Below are 10120 nucleotides of genomic sequence, written 5' to 3'. Positions count from 1 at the left end.
GTTTTTGTAAGCAAGCACTGTGTTTTTTCATTCATATAATAATACTTTTTTACATTTTAGAATATACAATTAAAAAAGTTAAAACATATAAAATAACAAATTATATTTAAAAAATAATAATTTAAGATATTATCGACAACAAAAAAATTAATATTGTGATATTAAAACAACGTCAAGTTATTTTTATTAAAATAAAATACAATTATTTAATTAAAAATATAATTATCATATTTAAAACTTATTATGAAGGTGGTGTCATTAATTAATCATCGATCGAGAGTGTAGATGCTCTTTTGTTTTATATGAACTAGCAATTGTGGCACGTCGTCGTGTGCGCATACAATAAATAACTTTTTACGGTTTAAAATATATTATAAATAAGAGTAAAATATCTAAATTAATACCTTATATTAAAAAGAATTATTAGTTAAATTAAAATTTTTAGAGTTTAATAAATTAGTTATCTTATCAGTTGAAGCTCATTTTTGACCTCACAAGAAAATGGTGTACTGGTGTTATTAACCGTCGTTTGTGAGTGTGGAGGGCTTTTTTTTTTTTTTTTTTAATATTAGCCGTTGTGGCATGTTGTTCCTGCAAGGATATACTGGTGTTATGTCGTTTGTGAGTGTGGAGGGCTTTTTTTTTTTTTTTTTTAATATTAGCCGTTGTGGCATGTTGTTCCTGCAAGGATATAATGAATAAAATTTTTACAAACTTTAAATATTTTAGAAATAATATTATAAATAAAAATAAAACATATAAATCAATACATTATATTCAAAATTTAAAAAAAAGAAAAAATATTAATTAATATAAAGTATAAAAAGTTAAATATAAATGAGTTATTTTATCGTGGGAAGGGCATTTTCGGGTTCATAAAATATTGGTGCAGCTATATCATTAACTACCGTCTGCGAGTATGGAAAGTCTTGTCTTTTTATACAGTACTAGTATTGTGGCACGCCATTTTTGCGTGCATATAGTGAGTAAATTTTTTTACATACTTTAAAATATATTTAGAAATAATATTATAAATAAAAATAAAATATATAAATCAATATATTATATTAAAAATAAAAGAAAGAAAGAAAGAAAAAAATATTAATTTATCAATTAATGTAAAATTTGATAAGTCAAATAAGTTAATTATTTCATGGGTTGAAGGGCATTTTTACTTCACATAAAAATTGGTGCAGCTATATCATTAACCGTCATTTATAAGTGTGGAATATTTTTTTCTTTTTTATGTAGTATAGATAGATTAGTATTGATATAGATTAAAAAAGACTTATTTTAATATCACTTAATAAAAATAAATGTTTCTTACTATAGAAATAAATAATAATTATGGTAATCCTAATCAATTAATAAATAATTAGTAATTTGGTACTAATTATACAGGATCATTTATTTAGTAAGGAATAATCTTATCATTCACTTAATATAATCCGTGAAGTAAACAGGGCCTAAGTATAACATAAATAAATATTTTGTCAATAAACCTAAACTCTTATACCACTTTAGGCGAGTATTAGCTCCGAAATGCAAAATGAATGAATATATATAGACCAAAATTGCTCTTAAAAAGCTGTGTAGGGGTAAAATTGTTCAAAATTGGATCAAAGGAATAAAATTAAGCAATTTTGAAAATTACCAGAAAAAAAACTAAAACGAGTAAATTTAAAGGACTAAAATTAATAGCAGTCAAACTTAAAGGACTAAACAAATAATTTTTTTTTTAATAAATATATATTTTCAAATATAACTTTCTAATATTCCTCAATATAATTGAATAATATTTCTCAAATATAATTTTCTAATATTTCTATTAACTTTTTTTTTATCAATGTTTCATTATTATAGAAACTAATTAAATACCTGTGCATATAATTAAATAATCAGTTAATCAATGTGATTAAATTGAACAGATCAACTGTAAATTAATAACAGTAATTAAATCTACAAAATTAAATAATTTAATTCATTAACTATAACATTCCTAATTGAAATGAGATATTTAACCGATCACTAATTTATAAATAATCAAACTCATAAAACTTTTAAGTTAAATAATAAATCGGATAGTATAAACAAATTAAATAATATAATTATTTAAATTAATAGTAATTAGAGTAAAAGGATTAACCCACCCTTATCCTATTCTTTTTTAATATTTTTCAAAATACCCATTATGTCCTATAAGTTTTTTTAATTATTATGATTTGCTTTCAAGTATTTTCTAAAACTCCAATTTACTCAATTTCAAGTTTTTAATATAATCAAAATTTAAATTTGTAATTTATTTATTAACTAATTAAAATTTTTTAAATACTTACAAATTAATTTTATAATTATGTATTATAATCTTTGAATGTCACCACCCCATGCGCGGTTGCCCAGATTCATCGTCGCCCCCCGATTCGTCATCACTCACCTCTATTCGCATGTACATACATATGTATATAACATATATATCAAATATTTTTGTAATTATTATATATTATAATCTTTTTGTTATCTATATAATTGCGCGTGTATATATATAAATACCAAAATATATTTTAAAATCTACCTAAATCTAAATCGTTCATTTTTAATTAAGAAATGTCAATGGCTATTAAAACAAGAGTAAACATGGGCAAATCACTAGAAACTTCAACGTTGTTAAGGGCAACTAATGGAAGGGAGAGCGTGTGCACTATTTCATAAAATACGAGAGTTTTTTATATAAAATTTTAATATGAGGTTTTCAGCCGAATTTTTTAAATATATGGGAGTTTTATGCAATTTATTTAAAATAATTCAAAATGTAAAGGCTAAAAAATCACAAAAATGGTAGTCTAATACATACAGTACACTCTTCAATTACCACACAGAGCAACAGAGAGAATCCCAAGATGGGGAATACTGAAGCTTGGGTGAAAAGAAATCAAGAAAAGTATTGACTCAATATCCCCAGCAAATTTTTCAGACAGGGGAAGTTTCAGACAACTGGGAAAATTGATTTTTAGAGAAATTGTGTTTAAAAAATGTGTATTTGTGATTTTAAATCTAAAATTAGGGGTAGGAAAGTAAGATCAACCAAGGAGGTGAAAGATAGGCCGAGCAAGATAATGAAAGAAAAAGCGGATCGGTTCGAGATCGTGGCGGAAGCGTGAAATACGGTAAAATAAAACAATAAATGGATTAAAACCAGATCAAAGAGGTGCACCCTTTTATCATTAATTCCCAGGCACTTGGTGCAAATAAGACGCAGAGATGCATAAAATAAATTAGCATTTAAAAAGTGGCAAAAAATAAAGAGCACCGAACATAAAAGTAACCATGAAAGTATACATTTTCTCGTTTTTCTAATTGGTTATTAGCATTGACTTCAAATCCTTCTCCGTATCCGTTTACTTAGAGGGTTCAATTGTAGAACCCCTTTAAAGCAAGTTCACATTACATCGTGGAAAGGATCTATCCCTCTTTTAAAGCAAGTTCACATTACATCGTGGGAAGATGGATCTATCCCTCTTGTTAGAAAGGATTAGATCCATAAGAAGAAATCATGAAGCTTTCTACTTGCCTCGCAAGGATTGGAAATGAGCTCGTTGCATTGCTGCTTTGAGTTGTATTATTTCCTTTTAGACTTTTGTAAAGCAATGGCCGCCGACTCGTTGCCTTTGCGTCCCATTAAAGGTCTTATCCCTCGATCATTTTCTTTCATAATTAATTCCATCACTTCCACAATAATTTTTGTGTGACCCTTTAGGTTCACCTCAATTAGACTTGGGCTTGTGATCGACAAAATTAATTATTTTTTGTTATTCTATAACCAGAAATATCTATTATCATGTGTAGCCATCTAGCAACAGTCTATAGGATTAGAGACCAGGTTAATGTCGATCGTGTACAATAAGACCGTATTTACTAACCAAGAATACGAAGGATATCCGGCGTAATCGGATTAGTATATTGTTTACTTTGAAAAAGCGTGGCTCGGTATTGATGCTAAAGCCTGGTATTTGGCTGAATAAAATGCTGATATGAATCCGGGCTAGGGGGTGGGATTTGAATCCGGCCGAGCTATCCCACATTTCAGGATCTGCATTTTACATTTTTATCCTCAAATTAGCACTCTCTCTATCCCTCTCGAAAAATTAGCACTCTCACTCTCTCTTTTCTCTCTCGATGGAGTCCTGCTGGGTATCGGATCGTATTCTTCATTTCTGCAACACTTTTCGAGCCAAGAATTTGAGCCAGCGACATAGAAATCAAGCAGAAAAAAAGAAATAAAAGAAAAGATGCAGATCTTCGTTAAAACCCTTTTACTGGAAAAACAATCACGCTCGAGGTCGAGAGCAGCGACACCATCGACAATGTCAAGGCCAAGATTCAGGTCCCAGTTTGCCCTCCCCTTTTTGTTCTAATTTTGGGTAGTGATTGTTATTTGTTTTGGTTTTGTGTTTTGGGTTTGGGTTTGGATTTTTACCTGTTGTATCTCTGTGGAGTTTGTTGTGCTTGGGGGGAGATTTAGGAATTTCGGGTTATTCTATTTTTGTGGATTGTGGTTATCGATTTACGCAGTGGATGGAAATAGGGTTTGGAATTCTTATGTTTATTATTTTGTTTTTCTTGATCACATTCCTGCCCGTTGGGATGTTGTTAATGATATTTGGTGTATAAGCGGCAAGCTTGAATTTCTGTTGTTTAGTTATAAGCTGAAGGTCATTGAACGAAAATTTTCATTGATTTGGGATTATTAACTTGCCTTAAAAGTTAAAATCTCAAATTGATTTAATCGGTAAGGCTTTTATATAAATTTCAGTAGTTAATCAGGATTTCGGGTTATTGGTGGGGCGTGGAAGGGCTTGAATGTTTGGGGGAGGAGTCTTCATGTAACTTGCAAATAACATACTAAGAGTCTCTTGTATTGCTTGCTTTCACTTTTCTTTCTGTCTTTTTCTTGTTGGGGGATGGATGGATGGGTGGGGTTGAATTGAGTTGCATATTTGAAACAATTACTCATGAAAATTGAACTTGTATTGGGAAATAATGCAGCTTTCATGATTTATGTATATATATGCACATATATTATATATGTATTTGGTTGGGAACAATTCCGAGTTCTTTATATTGGTTGAACTTCAACTCTGTGTAATATGGTCATTTCATTCGCCCACTGTGTCCCAGTGACACGAGGAAATCCAGCCTTTTTATTAGTTAGAAGGTGCTTTATGATTTAACTTATTCCAGTTTGAAATATAAAAATAGAATTTTGAAATTAACTTGAATCTTTTATCACTACTTTTGAAGTTTATTTACCGTGATAAGTACTTAGGTTTTGAGTGTGCAGACATGCTTTGAGAAGTCATAAGCTTCATGTTTGTGGTTGGGATTCCTTCGGTTGGATGCTCGTTTGCAAAGTGCATTGGCTCATGAATAGAGCCAACTGATACCATTGACAGAATTAAGGAACGGGTTGAGGAGAAAGAAGGAATTCCTCCAGTGCAGCAAAGGTTTGTGATATGTCTTACGTAATATTTGGAATTCCTCTTTACTTCCTGTGCTGCATGCGCTGCTGGATTCTATTGATTTAATTCTTAACTGGAAACTGGCAATGGCTAAAATCTCTTATTGATCTTTTGTAGTTGGTGTCGCCGGTGCCCTTCATTGTGTTTTACCCATATGTCAAGTTTCATCTACTGATTTCCAGACACTCCCTGTGTTCCAACTCATTTTTCCATTTTACTTGAGAATTCTGTCTCCCCAAAAATTTACAACCTTCGGAATCCTGGGTGAATGGATTGGTTCCTCTTCCTCTCATCTCCTCCTGACCTCTACTTCTATCTCCTAGTGTAGTGATAGAAAACCCAAACGAAAAGAGAGACATGTCTGGTTCTTGCCTTTTTAAAATATGTTTCAAACTTGTGAATGCCAAGAGATATGATTCAGTTTGTAGACTTTGTAGAAATACATAGTCGATATTAGTTTCATTTATGCAACAACATTGAGACTTTCACATTGTAGGCTCATTTATGCTGGCAGACGACAAAACTGCCAAAGACTACAACATTGAGGGTGGCTCTGTTCTTCATCTGGTCCTTGCTTTGAGGGGTGGTAGTCTATCGGCTTCTGCTTAGGAAATTCGCAATAAACTGAGTTTAAATTTCATGTACTCATGGGATATGAGTGAATTCTGCTAAAAAAGCAGTTTGAGTTCCGACTCCATTCCCTATGTATTTCTTGCTTTTCTTCTTTTTCCTTGGCTGAAAGAGGTTGTAATCATCAGTTCACTGGGCTGACTCCTATCCCCATATGGTAATTTGTAACTCCAGTTCATTGCGAATATTTTACTTGTGTTAATTATTACGGAAGAAATTAAATCTTGAAAATTTGTACATTTTTTTTCAAGAACAACTTATAAAAGTTACAAACGTTTTAGATTGAAATCTTTCAATATATACTATACCATATTATCTCCCCAAGTAAAAGTATCTGTACCAAAATGTGGAACTCCTCTTCAACATTTGATAAATATAGATATATATAAATGTTATATAGCAAGAAGATGAAGTATCAGGTACATGAGAAAACAAACCTCTCTTACAAACAAGTCTTCTTACAATTTCATAGATATACATACTTCTATTGTTATGTATAAAATATATATATATATCTCCATCAAGATGGAGATGGAAAAGAAATATAAAGTTACACCCTGTTTGGCTGTAAACATAGAACTTTTTCAAGAATCACAGCAGCACTCATGTCTGTTTTTATATATTAGTAAAGCACCACCTTTTTTAGTGGCTCTGTTTGCATGTATGTCCTTCTTCTTGAAGTTGAGAAGCAGACGAAGGCTCTCGGACGGGAGTACTGGATGATTCTTCTTCTTCAGTCACAAACCGGAGCATAATTGGGGGAAAGAGAGGAAAGGGAAACGAACCGGGGCAGCTCACTCTGTAATTTCTCAATTAGAAGAGGGCAAAAAGATAATAGAACTAGTAAATGGTCGATTTAATCCATGCAGGTAAACAGAATTGTAAGAATATATTGGCATTCTTGTTTGGAAAAGTAAACACCATGTACTTTATCCCAATTGGGACAATCCCAATAACAATCCAAAGTTAATCCGAAGGAAGGATGGATGCAACCACGTAAACACGGCCTTAATATTATAGCTAATAATAATTTTTTTTTAAAGTGCTTGTTCAGTTATATGGATCAGGTAAGTTTATCAGCCCCACCATGTTTTATCCAACAATGCATTTTATCTCTAAAGATTTCAATAACATGGGCAATTTTGCCAATTTACATTTGTTTTTATCTAAAAATTTATCCTACTAAATGAACAACAACCCACTTTTCAAAATTTTTAATCCATTTAGATTAACACTCTATAAATTTTGAACTTGACAATTCACGTACCTTATTTATTTTGACTAGAATTTTTATATGGATAAATATATAGAACTCATTTTTCATGTGGCTTAGCTTTCAACCTATAATGTAGGAATATTTTAAAAAATTATTCAATGTGTTGGACATGACCAGAATAGATGTTGGAGACGGCGTTCACGTGTCTAAAAATATAAAATAAAAAGAGGACACGACGTTAGACACGCTAACATGTTTTGGAGGCGGGTCCATCATGTTTATTTAATAATTTTTTTATAATTTCAAAAAGTTTCGAGTTGTCTTAAATTTTTTTTGAATTTAATAAAAAAAACAGAATTAATTCACTCAACTCAAACTAAAAGTTTTGGGATGAAATTACTAAAATTTTGAGAGATCATCATGATAATTTAATTAAGGGTAAATTGCAAACACCCCCCTGTGTTTTAAAAAAATAGCACGAAATTCTCATATGTTATGTTTATAGGTAAAAAATCCCTCGTATTATTTAAAAGGCAGCAAAATACCCTCCCTCTGTAAGGTTTTAGTAGAGAGTGATGAACACGCGTTGGTGATGCGAATTGGCCTCATTTTTTACCTTTTTTGCTGATTCTTTTAGTTAGCAAATGTCCGTTTGCCCCCTTTGTTAGACATTTAAGTTTATAAATATTTTTCACTTTTACTTGGTAAAGAGCATTATTTTAATAAATTACATATTATGATTAATTTAATTTATTTTATTACAATTATATTTATTTATAAAATCTATTAACTAAATATTAAAATACATAAAATACATATAAGTTTTAAAATTTAAAAAAATTAAATTAACATATCACAATACAAAAATTACGATACTAGAATTCACCATTCAAATTTAAATACTTATAGGGATGTACATAAAAGTAATTATAATAATTATATATTACTATTGAAATTCAAATTTATTTTATATGTATATATTTATATATAAAATTAATACAAAACCAAAAGGTTATAGAAAAAAATAGACCATTGTCTTCGCTTCCGGCCACCAGCTTTCCATTGCCTATAGATTTGGCAACGACGGTCCCCACAAGAAGATATAGACGACCTCCATCACCTGGATCTAGGGGCGACTCCATCGTCGCCCTTTTTGCTTGCGCAGCTCGATAGCGAGGTTGCCCAAACTTCTGGGCGACCTCGCTGTCGCCGAGTGTCGTGGCGGCAACTCCGCCCTTAATATGTGTGTATATATATATATATATATATAGATATAATAAGGGGTGCTCTGTTGTTGTCCATTTTGCTTGCGTAGGGTGACAACGAGGTTGTCCAGACTAGACGACCTCGCTGTTGCCTAGTGTCTTTGATAGGATCGCATTTTGTGCTTATTTTATATAATATTTTAGCCTATTTTGTGACCAAATGCTCCTAATTAAATATTATTTTGCAGCATTAGGACAAAAGAAATGGAAAATGAAGAAAAGCACCAAAATGAAAATTTAAACAAGACTCAAACTCAATTTTTGGCAAGAGTTTGGAGCTGCTTGGGCTACCTCTGATGAAGGAAGAGTTTAACTAGGATTAGGATTTTATCTCTATAAGTCTTTTAGTTCAACTAGGAATCTACTTCTAATCCTAGTAGAACTAGGTATCTAGCTATTATAAATAGGTGATGTAATTCACTTTAAGAGACAACTTTTGAACTCTTCTATTTCTCTACGTTTTTATATTATTTTGCTTTTCATGCGTTCTGAGCATGTCTAGCTAAATCTCTCATTCTGGTTGAAGACTTGGTGAACGCTTAAATCCAACAGGTTGTGAGATCTAATTTGTGCTTTCTACTTTTATTGATATTGGTATTTGTGTTGTTTTCTGTGCTTTTATTACAAATAATCTGATTTATTGTCAAGAATATTTGCCTAGCCAATTGAACTTTCAAATCCGTATTGTCTGTTTAGTTCGATAACTAGTGGTAACACAATATAATTGATTATGTAGAAGTTTTCGATTATGTTGTGGGGAATGCACGATCTAAGTTAAATAAATCCTCGTAGGAATTTATTGGTTAGAATTGGGCCTTTCTAGTTCTTAATGCTGTCGGTAAATTAAATCTTGAGAACGTTCCCAATGTTGTTTACTGATTAGGGATTTAGTCAACGGATGTTCCTTGATTATCCACAAGGTAAGGAAATGTGAGGTCGTTAGATCGTACCAATTGCCATAACCAATTTATCTATCATGAATAATTGTTATCTTTGCATCTATGATCAACCGTGGAATTAAGTGTGATCCTATCTTTAACTGGAATACTCTTCTCTTATATTTATCTCTTCTAATTTTATTAGCTTTTTAGTTTTATTCTTCTTCACAATCAAAACTCCCCCTAATTATTCTCGTTTTTTAAGGAATTAATTTAAAACCAATCTCTATGGATTCGACCCTACTCACACATCTACAAAAGTATTCGTAGGAATTATTTTTGATGGATTCGACACCCATCAGTCTTGGTGGCGACTGGCATCATCGCCCCTAACTGTACATGTGTATAGTCATAGATATAGATATATGACTATACATATATATATATGTATAAAATAAATATACATATGTATATATAACTGTATGTATAAATATATATTTAATATAAAATATATTTTAAAATAATTTTAAATTTGGACCATTTATTTTAAATTATTGATGATCAATGACTATCATAACAAGGGTACAACAATGAACTTAAAAATTTTAACGTCGT

General features: G+C 30.9%; 1 long non-coding RNA gene across 2 annotated transcripts; it reads left to right on the top strand.

Moving 5' to 3' along the window:
* LOC105171096 lies at positions 4018-6379 on the top strand. Of its 2 annotated transcripts, none has more exons than XR_848543.2 (3): positions 4018-4381; positions 5324-5501; positions 6013-6379. It is a non-coding gene; the product is annotated as an uncharacterized LOC105171096 (long non-coding RNA). The 2 variants fall into 2 exon arrangements; XR_002287767.1 differs by having other exon boundaries at positions 4021-4381; positions 5339-5501; positions 6013-6378.

This window comes from Sesamum indicum, linkage group LG9, assembly GCF_000512975.1.
Source record: "Sesamum indicum cultivar Zhongzhi No. 13 linkage group LG9, S_indicum_v1.0, whole genome shotgun sequence".
NCBI lineage: Eukaryota > Viridiplantae > Streptophyta > Magnoliopsida > Lamiales > Pedaliaceae > Sesamum > Sesamum indicum.
The sequence above is the reverse complement of the archived record's forward strand: the minus strand, read 5'-3'. Positions and strand labels throughout refer to the sequence as shown.